General features: G+C 43.1%; 2 long non-coding RNA genes across 11 annotated transcripts in view; both read left to right on the top strand.

Moving 5' to 3' along the window:
- Positions 1-5,864, top strand: part of LOC135327983 (uncharacterized) — a 30,602-nt gene extending 24,738 nt beyond the window's left edge. The window contains exons 1-4 of one of the 4 annotated variants that reach the window (XR_010388698.1): positions 1,219-2,483; positions 3,386-4,886; positions 4,981-5,144; positions 5,663-5,864. This is a non-coding gene — a long non-coding RNA (uncharacterized LOC135327983). Of the gene's footprint in view, positions 1-1,218; positions 4,887-4,980; positions 5,145-5,662 lie in introns of those variants that run through there. The other 3 variants (XR_010388697.1, XR_010388699.1, XR_010388696.1) reach the window with 3 other exon arrangements.
- LOC112989387 (uncharacterized) overlaps positions 1-17,654 on the top strand; it is a 70,459-nt gene that overhangs the window by 35,364 nt on the left and 17,441 nt on the right. For 3 of the 7 annotated variants that reach the window (XR_010388692.1, XR_010388690.1, XR_010388694.1), the window contains exons 2-5: positions 5,885-6,045; positions 10,238-10,307; positions 11,470-11,517; positions 14,648-16,609. This is a non-coding gene — a long non-coding RNA (uncharacterized LOC112989387). Of the gene's footprint in view, positions 1-5,884; positions 6,046-10,237; positions 10,308-11,469; positions 11,518-14,647 lie in introns of all 7 variants that reach the window. The other 4 variants (XR_010388695.1, XR_010388691.1, XR_010388693.1 and 1 more) reach the window with 4 other exon arrangements.

The following is a 17,654-nucleotide window of genomic DNA, read 5'->3' as shown; positions in this document are numbered from 1 at the left end:
TGTTGGGGAAAGTTAGCTCCTGGTCGGACATCTATGTTAACGGTCCTCTATGGTGGACAAAAAGAGACCTCAGTGTTACCGTGTGGCGGTGGTGTTTTCAGATTAAGACAGGGGATTAAGGAATTTTACTCAGCAATTTGAGATGCTTTGTTAAGAACGGAGGAGATTTGAGCTGCTTTGTTCTCCAACCACATGTTAGCGAAAAAGCAAACAGGCACTTAATCCTGACAGACAGCAGAACTTGACATCAGTTTGTCCCCTGAGAGGTGACCAGGAGTTCCCTGGGCCCGGCTAAAGTCGTCGGTCCCGCTTTGCTAGGCGCCCCAGACCCATCCCGTCCGAAGCAGCACTGCGCACCGTCCTGCTCATCCCCCGGACCTGGCACTGCCTTGCTCTCCCCCCAAGGGCGAGCGTTCAAAAACACAGCACGAGGTGCCAAACCGGTTACTGAATAGGGCTAAAACACGTTCTAACTTCAGGTCATGCCTTTAGTCTTAAACAGACCATGCCAAGAAAAAAAGAAAGCTGATAATTTTCCTGTTTGGGACTTTGGCTGGTTTCCTGTAACAATAAAAAATACAGCAGTCGACGTATAGACAGCTGAGTATATACATGCTTGTATACTGCCCCCTGACACAAACATTAATGTCTTATATAGATCTTTGAGGTTTTTTAAACATCTAGTTACATTTTAAGGTCATGTCCTCAGAGGTCACTGATGTAAGTGTATTTGCAGAAAGAAACAAACAGCTCATTGAATTTGGTTTCCCATTTTAACATACATCAGTTAAATTAAATACACGCTGTTATAATGTCTGGCAACAAACCCATTTTTTGATGTATAAAATTTGACTTTTCCCCTCTGTGTTTATGTCATAGCTAATACACAAAGATAAAGTGCATATACTGTACTCTGCATATTTACTGAACTTTGGCAAGTCACTAAGAGCCAGTACTCAAATCAAATTACAACCACCCGATTTATAAAACACCCTTCTAAACTCTTATTATATTAAAAAGAAACTCTGGGCTGATATGAAGCCAATCAATAACTCGTGCTTCCCACTGCGCAGCGAGTATCAGCTATCCCTTTCTAATCTTTGTGCTTTGCCACTATTGCAAACCTGTTGTGAAAAGCTGCTCTGGAGCTTTGCTTAAAGAGTGTACAGGTACCAAAAAAAAATCTTGGTGTGCATGCTTATTTTCCCTGTAGGCACTGAGTATGAGGGGGTCTCAGTTGCTTAAGGGCGTGTGCTCCAGGTAATTTGATTAATCTTCTACTTTGCTTATACTGCATTTGTAGCACTCATTAAATTTTTATTGGCACAATTCTGCAATCATTTACTAACCCATATCCCCTGATTTCCATGAAAAGATTGCCTATATTGGGAAAGTAGGACTGGGCCTGTGCTAGTTTTAAATCTTTGTTTTCTGAAAAGATTCCCCCCCTCCCATCCTCCTCCCAAATAGTCATTCATCTGAATAGCCCTCAACCTCTGCAGGGTGATTAAATGCTTTCTGCTAAGGAAACAGGCCTCTCTTTCATGTTTCCAAAGAGCAATAGAAAAAAATTAAAGATTTTGGGGGAGGGAGAGAATGACAAAAAACCCCTTTATCTTCTTTATAATTATGACTTAGAAAAAGACTCATAAGCTTTTAAATTGGTAATATATAATTGGTATCACCATTTAGTTTGTGTATGTAACACCTGAAACCTGGTAGCTGTGTAGTAGACTCTCACTAAGAGAATAGCAATTTACTAATTCCCTTTTAAAGAATAACAGACAATTCACAAACACAGCTTTGGCACACTGCTTAATTCAGTTGCTCCATGCTTCTATGAAGGTTTATTGACTATATAAGGATCAAATAAGAGGTGAACTGAAATCAGAAACACAGTATTCATTCATTTAACTCTGCTATAGTAGAGCAAATTCAGGGTGACTCAAGGGACACAATGTCTTGTAAAACATATGTACTTAATATAAGGGTCATAAAACTTATTAAATTAAAAGCTAGGTTAAAAATAGGAAGAAAATTTATGCTGCTGTCTAAAATAGCAATAATTTCCATTTGGCCTTTCCCTTTCCAACTAATATGGGTTACAGTTTAAAAAAATAGTCAACTGGTAAAATATTCATTCTTCACAAGTGAATGCAAGTCACTCTCTACCAGGTGAATTGTATGACTAATAATACAGCACAATAAAAGGTGAAGGGGGGTTGCTACCAGCTGGGAGGATATATTGCATCATTGCTGACCACACATGGAAAACTATCAGCATCCATTTAATATTTGGGAAGGAAGAGCGGGTTGTGCTTGGCCAACAGGACACAACGGAAAGCTTTTTCAGCCATGAATTAATGACAAGGACAAAAATTCCCGTTTGTTCCTTCATGGAGATGCTCCGTTGCTGCCGGACTCCAGCCAGGCCCCTCTGTCCTCCTGGTACAACTGCTGGGGATGCAAGAAGCCCCTCTCAGGTGAGTTTCGAAGGGTTATTCAAACAAGGGCTTTACAGGGGGTGCGAGGAGCCGAGAACCTGCTCCCTGTGTTGTCAGGTGTAGAAAAGGAGAGCTGCTCAGATTATCCCCCAGCCCCGCAGGATGACAGCAGAGTTTAACTCCTTCGATCAAGAGAAACTTTTTCTATTAGAGACATTGGGGGATGGGATAAATTAGTGTTGTGACTTAAATCCTCTTTTCTAACTGTGAAGAAATCAAAATGATGCTGGTCCATCCTTGACTCATAGCGCTATCCAGACCATTCCTAGCTGAGAGCCATCCTAATGCTTGCTCAATGGCATGAGTTAAGGATGGGCATGAAAGATTGGCGTGTGCTGGAATTTAACCATTTTTCAGTCCTTCAAGTCTTGAAAACCACATCATGTTTTTTTCTAAATTAAAAAGAAAAAAAATCCCATAACAATGAATTTTTTTTCTTCTTTGTGACTTCAGTCTTCCATGTTGACCAAGCTCATCCTGTTCCCTTGTACTCATCAGTGTGGGTTGTTTTTTATCCTGTTCCTTGTCATCTCTGCTTTGCCCTTTAGAGTAGGTGTTTGTCAGGACAAAGACCATCTTTCCGGTGTGTTTTTGTGCCATAGGATAATGTACCAGCCTTGATTCTAGTGTCCTGCCTGCTATGAGCATCGCTCTTTTTCTCCACACTGTTTAAACAGTTCTACATCCAAATCTGTCACCCATGACCTCATTAAGTTGCTTTTAATCACCCAAGGATGCCTATCAGGCCTAACACCATCATTTCCTGAGGAATTTTCCCCTGATTTACTTAATAGTTCTAAAGTGCTAAGCGGGAGACCTCCAAGGGGTGTTCCCTGTGAATGCCGGGTTACTGGCATTTATACTGTGTTTTAAATAAACAGTGTTTTGCAGGCACGCTTGTGTTGAAAAATAAACTTCTGGGCAGAAGGAGCTTGTTCACATCAGAGCTGGACTGGTAGCGATTTGGGTTTCCCCAGCAGATGGAAAGAGGTCAAGCTTTTGAGGAAAAATTCAACCTTCCCTAAATAATGAGGATTTCAGACACGCCAGGGAGAAGAAAAGCCTGAAACCGCAGTACCGGCTCCTTCTGGGAGCGCTTGGGAAGGAGGGCAGGACTGCATGCCTGCAGTGTGTTCCTGGGACACCTCAAAGGGAAAAGATGGTGCGTGGCACGCTCTCTGAGAAACTTGTTTTAACCCGGCGTGTTCTCTGCTGCACCAAATCCCTCCTAATGCCCCCAAACTGTGGATCTATGCTTACTGGGATCTCCAGTGCTGGAATGGGTGGCTTCGTGTCTTCCTCAGCTCTAGTTGGTGACGTGTGTGGGGATCTACTGCCCTAATTCACATTTTGAGAGGCTTTCAAAGTGGTAGTCATTGCCCTTTTCTGGGCTGTAGTGCCAACTCAACTGCCTCCTCCACTGAGCATAAAAAATGGCCTAACTTCTGGGATAAAACCGTAAGAGAGCTAGAGAGACTGCTGTTCTCTTAAGCAAGGGTCTTTCACGGGATTCAATCTTTTTTTTTTTTTCCACTCTTTCTCTGTAAATTGTGGCTGTTCTTAGAGAGGTTGAAGGTAGGTTGTCTAATCATGGTTGTCCTGTTTCTTTCTAGGACTCCCCTTTCTCCGTAGTTCTCGCCAATCCTTAGGCTTTGACAGCGAGGAGGCCCCTTAGCGTGCACTGCGATGGGCTGGCCAAGGGGCGCAAGGCTGGCAGGAACAGGACAGAGTTCCCAGCTAGCCCTAGAGCCATCGTTGCTGTCTCCCTACTAACACTGGGCTTGATTTGGGACCTGGAGTTTGAGAAGGAAAGCCTGAGGAAAGTTGGGAAGAGGCATATTTGTGAAATGATTGATAATTACGAAATGAAGATCCTTTAAGCTCAATGTGACCAGGTCTAGCGTGCGTGCATAGAGGTTTGCTGAATGGCTTGCTGCCATTTAGGGGGAAGGAACGTATGCTTTTAGGGCCGCCTCTACGTCACTGCAATAACGCTGTATCCTCAGCCTTCCATTTGCAATTCCGTTGAAGGCAGTAAGCTTGGTGTGTGGTCAGTGAACTTAATGCAGGTATTTTTCAGAAGGAAACATTTCTCTACTAGACTGTCTTGCATGCTGTGCTATCGTGGCCTGAGAGAACTCAGCCTGATCTTCAGACTGAGTTGTACCTTGTCCTGATGTTTTCAGGAGAACATGTTTGGGTTGACCTTTCAGTCCTGTTGATGGGATCACAGCTACTTCACCTACAGCATATTCAGTGCTATTTCTTTTCCTTCTGTCTTAAGGAGGCAGCAGTTGCACCACCATGATGGAATATGGTAGCGTTCAGCCATCTGCCCTATAGCTGTGCTCTCTCGATGCACGGAGACAACTCATTACGTAGGTGAGGTAAAACAGCATCCACTCGTTGGTCATTCATTATAGCAAACGTTGTCTAAAATTACCGCTAAAGTCATGCCTGCCCTGTGGTATCTCAGGGAAGAAGTTCGTAACGGTGGTGCTGTTGGAGCTAGGCGGGTGCCGGGGTGCTTTCATGCTGATCAAACCGGAGGCAGTGCGTCAAAAACAAGGTGTTCCAACTTCTGAGAAGGTGGTCCTGTGCGAGTCTGGGGCTGGGCTTCGATAGGAATCGTTTGCTCATGTGAGTGGTCAGCAATTAATTAGCAATTTTATTAAAAAAAAAAAAAAAAAAACTGGCAGCCTTTCTGAAATTTAAGCACATTGTTTGTGGTGTAATTATAGATGAAATATTAAAGTGGACTAATTACACACAATGCACTTGAGCCCAATTAAAATAGCATCTGCAGTGAACGTAGGGGTATTCTCTTTCACTAATAAGAAATACTTTCTTAACAACAGAAAATAAAATAGCTAAATTGGATATGCAGTTGAGATTATAAATATCCTATTAGCATATAAAATGAGGATTAACCTTATTTAATCACCGCTTGCTTGATCATCAAAAGTCATGTTTCACCTCTATAATGTAGCTGTATCCAGCCTGAAAAAAAATTAGAAGCATATTAATAAATTTAGCTAATTAGATGCTTTTTATCATCCGCTCAACTGAGCTGTTGGAATAAACTGGCTGGCCCTAGCTGCTTGGCTGAACAGTAACAAGCCTTTCCCGTCTCATGTGAACTTTAAGCTCATTTCCAGGCAGGGCCTGTCCGTGAGGATGCAGTAGGTACCGCGTAACTGCTCAGCGTGTGGATGTTTTGCCGAGCACTGGCCCGCACAGCTTGGTGAGATCCATCATACTGAGGGGGACTTTGGGTGGTGGCACGTGGTAAGTAAATGTATTTGCTGCTAAGGGTCTCTGAAAGGCACGTAGCCTGGCGTGGGCGTATGGCGAGGTGACGGTTCTTTCTTCTCCAAAAGGTGAGGAAGAAGAAATGGATCGGAATTGCAGCAAGCCCCAAGGTTGAGGAGAAAAGCAGGGATCCTCAGACTGCATCAACGGTGTGTGACAACCTTGGGACTGAGAAATGGAGAATTTCCTCAACACCTTCCCCTAGCAACAGGACTGACATTTCTGGGAGGTAAATGAAACTCTCAGGAACGTGGGCTGGGATCCACCTCGGTGCGGAGGGCTCCCGCAGGTCCCATGCCGTGCTGAGAGCCGCTTCTCCGCGACAGGCAGCCGTGAATCTTGCCCGGCTTTACCTCTCGCAAGCACTGCTTTTGCTAAATGTCACCGTGTGAGGGCCTGTTTTAATTTCAGCTCGGTGACTTTGGGGGTTGGCTGGGCTTGGTGCTGTCATCCGTCTCTTGCTGTCGGTGTCCCCGAAGCCCAGCTGGCACTTGGAGGGGCTGAGTCCCGCTTCCCGGCGTGCTGCCTGCCAGCTGGTGACCTGCTCGTGCCAGGAGCAGCCTGCTCAGGCGCAGGCCGCCGAGTCAGGAGCAGTGAATGAAGCATCCTGACCTCTAGCCCCTCTCATAAATATTCAGCTGATCTGGCATGCACAAAAGGAGCCTTGCTGTTAGAAAGAAGAGGGCTCGGAGGTGACTATTCTGGAATATTTTTGGCCAAGCCCTGCAGGAAAAGAATCCTGCGCTGCCTGGTGTATTAGAGGATTACTTAGCAGCTTTTAGGGTTTCACTTCTAACTCCATCACCCCACCCCACCACCGCTCCCTGCTCTGCTGAAAGCAGAAACAGACCCAAATGGAGCGATGGAGCGAAAGCCTTTCCACGAGCTACGGGCAGGGTGTGATCTAAGCCAACGCAGCTTTGCTTCCTTGCGGTGCCCCATTCCCATCAGCGTCTGCATGAGCTTTCCTGGCACAAAGGCCAGTGTCTGATCGCTTGCAGAAGCTGAGCTTTAAACGTGTGCGAGTGTTCCCGGTGGGAAGGCTTGAGCAACACCATCCTCACGAGGGCTGAGCTGGGACTGGCAGCACTCGGGGCATGTGTTCAAGGACCGGGAGCTGCAATGGGCTCTTAGCTCCTGGCAGGGAGGGATGCTTTATAGGCGCAGAACAGGAGACTGCTCCCACTATTTACCTTGAAGGAAACAGAAAACACTCTGCATGATGTAGCTGCCCCAAGTTTGCACTGAAAGCCAGCCCGTTCTTGTCAGCTGGAGAGCCGTGCTGATTTGAACGGTTTGCTTAAAGTGAATTTTACATTCTGCAGCTAGCCTCTGGGTCGCTGCAGCCCAGCCCTGCGCCCAGTTTTGCCTTGGCTGTGAGTGTTAGGCTTTGGTCCAAGTGGGCATGGTGCTATTGAAAAACCCATACCAAAATAACCCCAAACCCAGTCTCAAAACACTTTATACTGTAATGCTTAAAATGGATAAAGTTGTTGTCTCTCCCTATCTATTGTGCAAATGGGGGTGAAGGCATAGAAAGCGATGTATTTAAAGCTCCTCTTTGTGAACTGGTCACTCTGAGCTAAATTCAAGTATCAGCCAGCCTCTGCCCTGGCCCTGTGCAGAAGTAGGAATTTTCCTCTTGGTTCCACAAATAGAAGTCAAGTGCACTGAGAGACGGTATTTTTATTTATTGTATTCAAGAAGCCACAACTGGATGTTTTGCAACACACCAGGCTCGGTGTGTGATTTACAGTAATGGGGAAGAGTGCTCTGCTGGCATGGCCCTGGTGTTGCCAAGTCTTGTGATGGTCGCAATGATTTTTCCTTACTGCCACAGTGCCTGGAGCAAAGTGTTTATAAGCGTTTCAGCTTTTTTGTTGGTAGTGGCAGTGGAGGGCTTTGTTTTCTTGTATTAAGAGCAGCTTTCCATCCCTTAGGGCAGAACAAAAGAGCTTGGAAGCATGCTCTCAGTGTCCCCACAAAGCCTCAAAAGGCGGTAGGATTTTTTTTATTATTATTATTTTTTTAAGGAACCCCCCAATTTATTTTCCCACAATTGGTTTAAGTCACTCTGGCACGAGTTCATTTCCTTTCTTGCCTGATTCATGGCTTCAGGAGTGCGGGCGATAGGCAGTAGCACCCAAGCAGCCGCGGCATCTCCTCTTGCACAGCTCTGGCCGTGCCCGTGGGGTCTCAGGTGGGGTGAACGCTACGGGGGGACGTGACCTGCCGTAGCAGGCATGTACCTTTTGTACGTGTCTCTAAATCTCATTTGTTACTTGTGGTTTTAGGATTTAATGGTAATTTTTCCCTTACTTGATAGAACAGAATTAAGGTAACTGAAGTGCACATATACCTCTAAATGTTAAAACCAGCCACGGCTGCAAACAACTCGTGGTCCTATTTTGGTTGCCTTCAAAGCGACCCCTTCCAGTGCCTTTTCTCAGTGGCGTGGGCCACCTTCTCATTTGTGGCCTGCCATTTTCCCTGTTCCTTATTTTTGGTCCTAGAAATTGCATTCACTAAAACCTTCAGAGCAACACGGGAGGCAAATTGAAAGTGACTGGGAATAAAATAGACTTTGCCGTTTGGAGGGATTTGAGGTGTTGTACTGTCAGAGAGGGCTGTGGGTGAAGTGACTGAGTCCAGAAACACACAGAGAACAGAAAGGGCTGTGGGTGATCGCAACAGCAGAAACATGAAATAAAGTCGGTGGCGCATGTTAGAAATGTAAGTTCAGGGACTCGGCTACAAAGAAGCTAAAGGGAAATACAAAAGGGAATGTGAAGCTGTTCTCTGGCTTTCACAGATGTTCGTAGGGCAAGAAATCTTTCTTTTGGCTCAGATCTTAAATTTTTTTATGTTGTATTTCATTGCTGTTAAACCTTTAAGTTGTGATAATCCTCCCAAGTGTAGAAAAGATAACTTGGGGCCCTCTAATTTCAGCAGCAAGAGAGTTCAGCCCTGCTTTCAGCGTGGCTGCAGTCAGAAACCTTCCTTTTTTCCCTCCAGACCATTGGTGCATTAAACAAAAATGCCATGTTAATAGCAGCTTTTTGCCCTGTCAGGAGGGCCAAGGAGTTAAACCAAAATGATGCTGGAAGTTGACTTTTATCCACTTACTTCCAATTAAGAGGAGCTCTCTGCTCCTCACAAGTAGTCATTCCCTGTGATGAGAGAAAGTTGGAAAAATGAAATCCCAAAGCGCCACAAAAATGTTCTGTTTTGGGGCTGACTTTGCAACAAACGGCAATGCTCCTTCAAAGGGATTTTCCACCGAGGGCTCGGTGCCACTTAGCCACCAACGATGAAGAGGTCGCGTTTCCAAAAGTGCTTGGCAGCCCGTGGCTCCCCTTGAGAAATGTTACTGCTTGTGAGGTTTTGTACTCAGCCCCCCAGAACAAGGGGGAAAAATCCAGCCACTGCATTAGGATGCCTGAAACAGGCTGGAGGTCTCCTGGAAACCTGTCCCTGCTTGCTGCTGCTGCTGGCCACGTCCGATCATCTGCTCCGTCATTCTCCAGCCCAAGTTCACCCCGTGATTTAGCATTGCCCGTGCATCGCTGTTGCAGGCAAAGGATCCGTCACGACGTGGAATTGTTTTAAGGGGGGAAAGTGGGAGTTAGGATGCTTTGAGGAGGGGAGGAGAAGGTCTGTGCTGATGGGATCAGAGAAACAGAGAGGACTTTGGGTGAAATGGGAACCAGACTCCTCTCGCTGCCTCCTGATCGGAATTCACTGCTTGTTTTGGAGACCCATAATCCTGCCATAACAGGGGGAGGACTTCGTTAAACTGTAGATGAGCATTACTCTGAACACTCTGAGGAGATATGTCCTTTCCCCATATAGCCCATACATTATTTCCACTTGGTTATGGGGCCTCGCGTTTCCTGGAACTATCATGCAGAACTTAATTCTCTTCACACGACATCCTTTTAAAATTGCACAGCTCTCTTAATCAACCTTTGTATCAGCTGCAAATTTGCAGTATGACCTAATTTGAAAAATGTCTCAAAGTGCTGACTCAAACAGTTAGTGAATAAAGGCCAGTCATTGCCACTGTGACACTAATGCAATGCAAAACAAAATCGAGTTGCATCAGCTGAACATTAGTTTGCAAAAATATTAGTGATTGAAGCCACTTGCTGTTCATATTTAATTTATACTTTTGAGATTTATACTTTTTGGGTGTCTGAAATGGCTCTAAAACCAAATTCCAGAGCAGCAGCATGAAGAAGACTGTTTAATGATGAAAAATCCCAGTCAAACATATACATCTAAGCTGCATCATTTAAGCTTCATAATCTCCTTTCTTTTATAAAGCAGAAGGCAGATACATTATTTTAAAACTTTTATTAAAATATTTATACAGCAACATATGAAAATTCTCATTCTAATATGTCACTTTGCATTTTTAGGTTATGGTCCAAGTCTTTATCTTTTTTCCTTCTCTAATTGAAACACAGCTGATACTCCTTCAATCTCTGGGTAAGTAACTGTCTTAAAATGTCTAGGAATTACTTCAGTATTCAAAAGAAGAAAAATAAAAGGAGGGATCTGGGCCAGAAATCAGAGAGTTCACAGGGGAAAAAAATAAACCAGAGTTACTTAAAAAGCAAAAAACCCCAACATATTTTTATTAAATTCCTTTAAAAAAAAAAGTGAGTATAAATCATTGAGTTTTCTTTTGCTAGAATTTTACAAAAGGGATCTTTTCAACTATTTTTTTTCTTCTGTTTTTCGTGCTTTCTTAAGGAAACTTATATGAGTAATAACAACCTGGCTGTGTACAAACGCAATGCATTTCTTAGCTGGTTTGTCAAATATTGGCTGCTAATTAACACTCAGGCAGGTTGCTTAAGAATCAGAGGTCTAGGGATGAGCAACTCGGCAGCAACCGTTTCCTCTGTGCCTTCTTTTTAAACCAAAAAAAAATATTGAAATGTCAGTAATGCAAATAGTCTAATACGTGCTGATAAAATGTCTGAGACTTCACACTAAAGTGCCTGAAAACCAGACTCATGCACGCACATATAAACACAGAATGAGGAAGACGGGCCATTAATTTAGAATTTAGAGGACCAATAAGTTTTTGATAGCAGTGGGTTACTGTGCTAATGATTATTTAACTTGCTGCATGTTGGGTTAAGTACGTACGAGCATGTAAAGCGTAGTGCGTTACTGAAGGGCTACAGTGGGATTTTTGCCTCACAAATGTTATATTCAGACCAGTGGGGAAAAAGCAAGATTACGAAAAGCAGCTACTACACGATAGCGCATCTCAATCAGTTGTGAAGCAAAACCTGTTACAGTTAAAGGAGTAAATTTTGCTGCTGCAGGGAAAAAAACCCCGTACACAGAAACAAAACACTTTACTACCTCCCCCCCGCGCTTCCCAGCCTGTTATTTTAGCATGGCTGTATTTATCGATGCTTGCAGGCAGAGAGGTGAGCCTTGCTGGATATTTCACCTCGCTGGTTATTCATCTAATTCTTCTCATCTTTCTTCTTAGATTTTACTTATTTTTTTATTATTGAGAAGTGTCTTTCCACAATAACATGCTTGGGGGCTTGGGGTTTGTTTGGGTCTTTTGAGCTTTAAGGGACAGCTGCACATTTTATGTAATAAAATACTGATCATCCTTTTGCAGGTGAGAAGCACTGCCACTTCTAAGTAAGGAAAGCGAACAAAAAAAAAGGTAAGAAGGGCAATAAATGTTTGATTCCCCATAAATGGTTTGCAGACTTTTTTTTTTTTTTTTTTTTTTTTTTTTAAAAAACTTCATCGTCGCTCAAGTACGGTGCCGTTTTTTATTTCGTCTTTCTAAATGGGTTGCACTTGCTCAGCCCCCCGGCCTGGTGGTTCGTGCTTTGTGCGGGAGGTTCCTCGGCTGCAGCGTGGACGCGCTGCCGTTTGTGCATGTTTTGCGTCCTTGAGCCCTCCTAGGAAGAGCTGGGTAGGAAGGCTGGAAATCTTGTAATCGTTGCCTATTGGGGAAGGAGGGCAATGCGGCGGCTAATGATGTGGAAGCGCGCTGGAATTCTGAGGCAAATACTAAACATAATCAATATGTATAAAAAGAGATTTTTTTTTTTAAAAAAAAGAAAGAGGCAAAAAATGCAATGAAAATTTATGACCTTAACATTCCTTCAGGGTCAAGCAATTTATCAAATTCTCTCACTTTCTGGTTTCAATTACACAGCTATTGTGGAAGGAACTTATTTTAGCAGGTTCATTTGCCTCAGTGGGGAATACAGGACTTTGGCCTAATGCTTCACCTTTAGTACAGGCCATTTGAGCCTTAGAACAAATACCAATCATCACTCTTTGGGAAAAAAAATCTGCATCGGCGTGGCCTATTGGAATGGGGTTTCTGTCAAGGTAAACGGTTGTCGGCAATGACTGTGGTAGAGTGGCGATAAATCCCATTTTATTGCTGAAAAATTCCAGCTTCTCTCCATGCCTGACAGCTCCCCACATTCTCGTACCCATTTGGGCAATTTCTGCACTATGTCCATCTGGTTCTTATTACCTCTCAACCTGCCAGTGTCTGATCCAGAAAAAGTGCAGGTCAAAAACAGGGGAAAGAAACCAAGGTGATGGACAAAACAGAAATAGAGTGATTGAAAGACCAATTCCTCCATACCCTGCTCCCTATTCCTCCCTCCCCACCTAAAAAAAAAAGGAGGGGGGAAGAGAAACAGCTCCAAGAGAGGTTACTAGCTTAATTATGGAGTTGCCAGAAACATCCTTACAGTGCAGAATTAAATAGTAGCAATAAGCTATACCCTTAAAGCTCCAATAACATCACCGAGTCATAGTCTGTGATATTTGCCCAGGACATTGGTGACACCTGTCTAAATAAAAACTTTCAAGAGAGAAGTGGAGAAAGCCAAGACTTGGTGTCCTCGGTTGCAGCAATGCTGCTGCGAGGGTTTCATTCGGATGATTAGAGTCGCCTCCAGTGCAGGCCATTGGCTTCCAGAAGGTCGAGACTTCCCTCCAGAGATGCACTTTGAGTTGAACATCATTGCGGAAAGCCAGCCAAAGTACAATTAAAATTTAAGTTGGAAAAATAATATAATAAATAAAAATTAGACTAGCTTCAGGTTATGGAAAGCTCAAAGAAAACGTTTCTATGCAAGCACTTGCACACCGCTGACTCGAAACCTACTTTAGATGGTTCAGTTTCTTTCTAAAAAACCCCTTTAATCTGTGGAGGGAATGCTTGGCCATTTTCCTAATTTACAAAAACCAAACAGACAAACCCAAGAAAGGGAACTGTTAGTAAGATGAAACAAAACCCACCAGAGGGCTTCTCCTTCTGCTCCTCTCCCGGTGAAACTACGCTGTGTGGTATTTGTTGAGGAGCCCCTGATGTTTTCAGAAGACTTGCCTTGATCCAAGTCAAATGCCTCCTTCAAGGGACTCAGGTGAGTTTAATTACAATTGCTGTGTTTATGCTACATGAAACACTGTGTTTCCCTCATTTTATCGTCTTCCCCCAGTAGAAGTTCCCTGTTGCGAAGCTGTGATCTTGTGGCCATTTTACACAGTCTTCCTCCCCGTTTTCTGAAGACGTGAGGGAAATTAAAACAAACTTCTTGGAGCTCTTTCTTATATAAAGGTCTGACTTGATTCCTGATAGCAAGAAATTGAGTGCTATCATGGGTGTTTTATCTACACCGGGATACCTCGATAGGCGTTGTGGACCGATTTAGTGTCAAAGGGCTGGAAATGGTGACTGTCATGTTACCTGAGGAACCACACTGATGTGCAGAAACACAGTGTGTGGAAACGGGGAACCTGTCGGCTCACAGAAGGTTGAACTGGGGTTCAGCAGTCAAAAAGCCCCAAAAATAAGCATTTAGGAAAAGGAGGGTTCATGTAAGATGGCAAATGTATTGAAGTGTTGCAGTTTTCGATGGAGCTGCAGAAACTCCTTGGCACCAAACAAAGAGATACTGTTGAAGATGAGCAAGAAAGAAAAGGTGGAAGAAGTTCAACTTTTTCTTCCAAAACGGATCATTTAAACACAGCATGTGTAAAACACGAAACTCAACTCACCACTTGCTCTCTCAACTTTTCTCTCAGTTGTTGGTGCATCCAATTGCGTCAAAAAAAGAATTTTTAGGGTTGCTCTTTGACGGAAAGTCTTCCTCCCTGTTGCCATCTGGCTGTCGCTAATTATACTGAAGAGGTTTGAATGCCTAAAGTTAATATTTGTTTGCATTTGTAATGCATTGGAGAACTTTTCAAGATATATTTTTGCATGCCTGCTTTCCTTCTTTCAGTCGTGGGGGGGGGAAGATGAAGCCTTATTACATGACTAGATAAAGCAGTGTGGCTTCAAACGCCCCTGGAAGTGTTCATTAGCTGAATGCTTCTCAATTACTACTTTATATTGGGTTGCTTTTCAACCTTTAAAACAAAGAGGCTCGCAATAGAAAAGCCCCAACTTCGCCAATAAAAATATTTCAGCATCAAAACGGTTAATAGTGAGTATTATAGCTTCAAAAGAGCCTATTGGCTCACCCTAAAGGATGCCCTGCAATTGTTAAACTCATCAGATGAAACTACCCTTCTCAGCTAGCCCTTACATTTGTCTGGCTAACAGTAAAAATACTATAATAAATCGGTAACATATGTTGCCAGACAAGAATAAGTGATATAAATAAAGAGTCAAGAGACATAGCCCCTCAAGAACAATGTGTAAAGATTTAAACTTTCAATGTATTAGTTAATCTAGAAACATTTTAGAAGTAACTTGAAAGCAGTGTACCGTTTGTTTATATCATTCCTTTTTTTTTTTCTTTTCTTCTCTTCAGATTGCATTTTAAATCAAAATGCTCTCCATGACTGACTGCTTTGCAGCATTAGGGTAAGTCCCTTTTTTCCACAACTTAAACAAAAATATGCCTAAGAAATCTATGCCAGAAAGGCATTTTGTTAGTTTTGTTTCGTGAAATAAACACAGTGTTATTGGGAAGACAGCCTTCTCTCTTTTTTTTTTTTTTTTTTCCTCCAAATATGTGAAATTGTGCATTTGCAAACAGAGCTCCTATCCAGAAAGCCAATTTGTCTGTGAAGGTGACAAGCCTCCAAACTTGTAATAAATTATCAGCAGCAGCATTAGAAAAGAAAATGTAAAACAAAATCTGCTTTGAGAATTGACTGAATATTTTATTTATCTTTTTCTTTTATTGAAACATCCTTTGAAAAATGACATAAAATAAATAGTTTTACAAAGCAACAATATAATCAATCTCTAAACTAGAATATAAATCAAGGATTTCATTAACTGCTGGTAGCCAGTTTAAATTGTAGTCTTGTCCATAATGTCTATCTATCTATGTATGTCCAAGTTATATTAAAAACCTTTAAATGGCTTTGTAATATCAGCTACATCTAGCTATTATAATAATTAATGATACTGTTTTATAAATCAATATATGTATTCTTGATAAATTCATATCCAGTTAATGGTGTAATTTAAATAAAAAATTAATGTAATAAAGGACATACTGGAATAGGCAGGAAATCTTTAAAGGTTAAGAGGCAAATTTGTCTAAATTCTTTTCTTTGTACCTATTTTTGAGAAAGCGTCCATTGAAATTCAGCTGATATCAGGCTTGCTCTTATGATCACACTCTTGCCATTAGTTTTGTATTAACAGCAGTCACTGAGTTTTTTTGGTCAAATGAAAGATCCTTCAGCTAAATGAGTAGTTTCCTCACTGGTTTCTAGCACTGCTATAAAACTGAAAACAAAAAAAGCAGGAGGAATTTTCTAACATTTATCCGAAGCCAAAAATGGTAAAAATGCTATAGTTACCATTACCTATTGATTCCATATTTGTATTATTACAGGGGTATTTTGCTTATTCTATAAAGTGTCAAAAAAGATTAAATATGAATATTTTGTTCCAGGCATGAAGTGCCTTTAGAAGGCTGAGGAAACCCTGCAGAATGCTCAGTGTAATAAAAATCTGTTCTTTATCTCTTGTTTTAAATACAGTTAATCCAGTTTATTCAGCAAACACATCTAAGAGCAACTTAAGGGGAAAAAAAAGGAAATTGCCTTTTTATTTTTCTAGGTTGCACGTTGGTGAGAAACCGTGGCTCTGTTCCTCTGCTTTTATTTATAGTCAGTAACCACAAAATGTATCTCTAAGAATAACATGGGATTTTAATAGGCAATATTAATTGTTCTTACCGTAACTTTTGATCTTAGATGTTTAAAACAAAAGCCTGCTGCCTGTTTACATACTGAATGTTTTATGAAGAATATCTTTTTGAAATTATGCAAAACATTAAGCTTTGTCATCCACACTGACATGGTACAGAAATGTCATTTTAATCCATCGAGATTTTTTTTTGACGTTTTCCTTAACATTGCTCTGCCTTATTTAGAGCAGCAACAGCAATCTGTGCAGCTTCTCGTGACACTGACGGGGATTTCAAAATGTTGCACGGAGGGAAGGGAGGAAGAAAAAGGAATTTGCTGCCACTCACTTCAGCAATCCAGCTACATAAGCTGCCGCTATTTGCTAAAAGTTTACATTTCAAATGAGCTTTGAATTTAAAGATGCATTATCTCCACTCTGGGCCGATGTTTGGAAATGGAGGGAGAAAACAGAGCGCAATCATGACTGTGTGTTAAAGCGTGCCCGAGCGTTTGCAACATGCCCATTTAAAATGCATTTTGTTTCCAGACGAAACTAGGAGCAAGAAATACACAGCCATTCCTGTGAGGCTTAATTTAGGCTTTATAGGTAAAACCAGCAAACGGTAGGTATCGTGACGCACGAAAAATATATTATGCGTTTTAAATATCTTCCTTTTGAAACGTGGGTTATTTTCTCTGCGGGGCTCGCTCACACGCCTCTCTGCAGACAAAGCAAGGACAAGCTGCATTCTTAAAAATTATCTGCCTTTGGGATCGCATTCCTAGGCCTGTTCCGTGCTTTTTATTACCATGGATAACCTCTTAATGGTATCACAATTTTATACTTGTTAAGCGGACATCTTCAGTATATTTAACTGCAAACAAAGTGACTTCATTCAGGGGCGGGAGGATGGCGTGAGGCTTTGCAGTGATTAGAAACATAAGTTTCTGTCTTCTGTCGCACTGGCCTATCAATTATTCAAATCCCACTAAATTTAGACGTCTGCTTCTAAAACACTGTTTGCGCTCGTGCCACGGAGAGATCCAGGCAGCTGATAATTTGGCTAAATTGTTTGTTTGAGGGGAGCCGGTGGGAAGGGAGCCTTCTGAGGCGCCCGCGTGCGGTTTCCATCCGAGTCCGCGCGCGGCCTCTCTGCCTGACGCTGGGAACGCTTCTCGCGCTGATGCGGGAACGCTTCTCGCGCTGATGCCGGCCCGCTTGCGCCGGGACCCCCGCCACGCGCAGGGCTCAGCGCCGGGCAGGGCCTTTGCACCCGCGCGGCGTTGCCGCAGCTGACAACATCACAGCTCGCTACCGGGGTGGAAAGACTGGTGGGAACGTCGTGGTGGCCATGGAAGGAGAGAGGAGGAGGATCAAGGGCGAGGGAGCGGGTGCCGGGCAGGGCCCGCGGCGTCCCTCCCCAGCCGGTGTTGGGAACATCCAAAGGCGGCCAACGCTCCTGCTTCCCGACGCGGCCGGACGATGGTCCCTCGCCCCGCAAGCTGCCCAAAGACCAGGCGGAGGTTTAGCAACGCTTTTTGCCCTTTGGCTCAGCTCTGATAGGCACCGCCGCTTCGCAGAGCCTTGCTAGCACCACGAGCCAAACGCCCCTTGGTTTATGAGTCGCGAAACCGACTCTCCTAGAGGAAACAGTGTTTGGGGGTGGA

This window comes from Dromaius novaehollandiae, chromosome 3 (genome assembly GCF_036370855.1).
Source record: "Dromaius novaehollandiae isolate bDroNov1 chromosome 3, bDroNov1.hap1, whole genome shotgun sequence".
Lineage (NCBI taxonomy): Eukaryota > Metazoa > Chordata > Aves > Casuariiformes > Dromaiidae > Dromaius > Dromaius novaehollandiae.
This window is presented reverse-complemented; position numbering and strand designations above follow the sequence as displayed.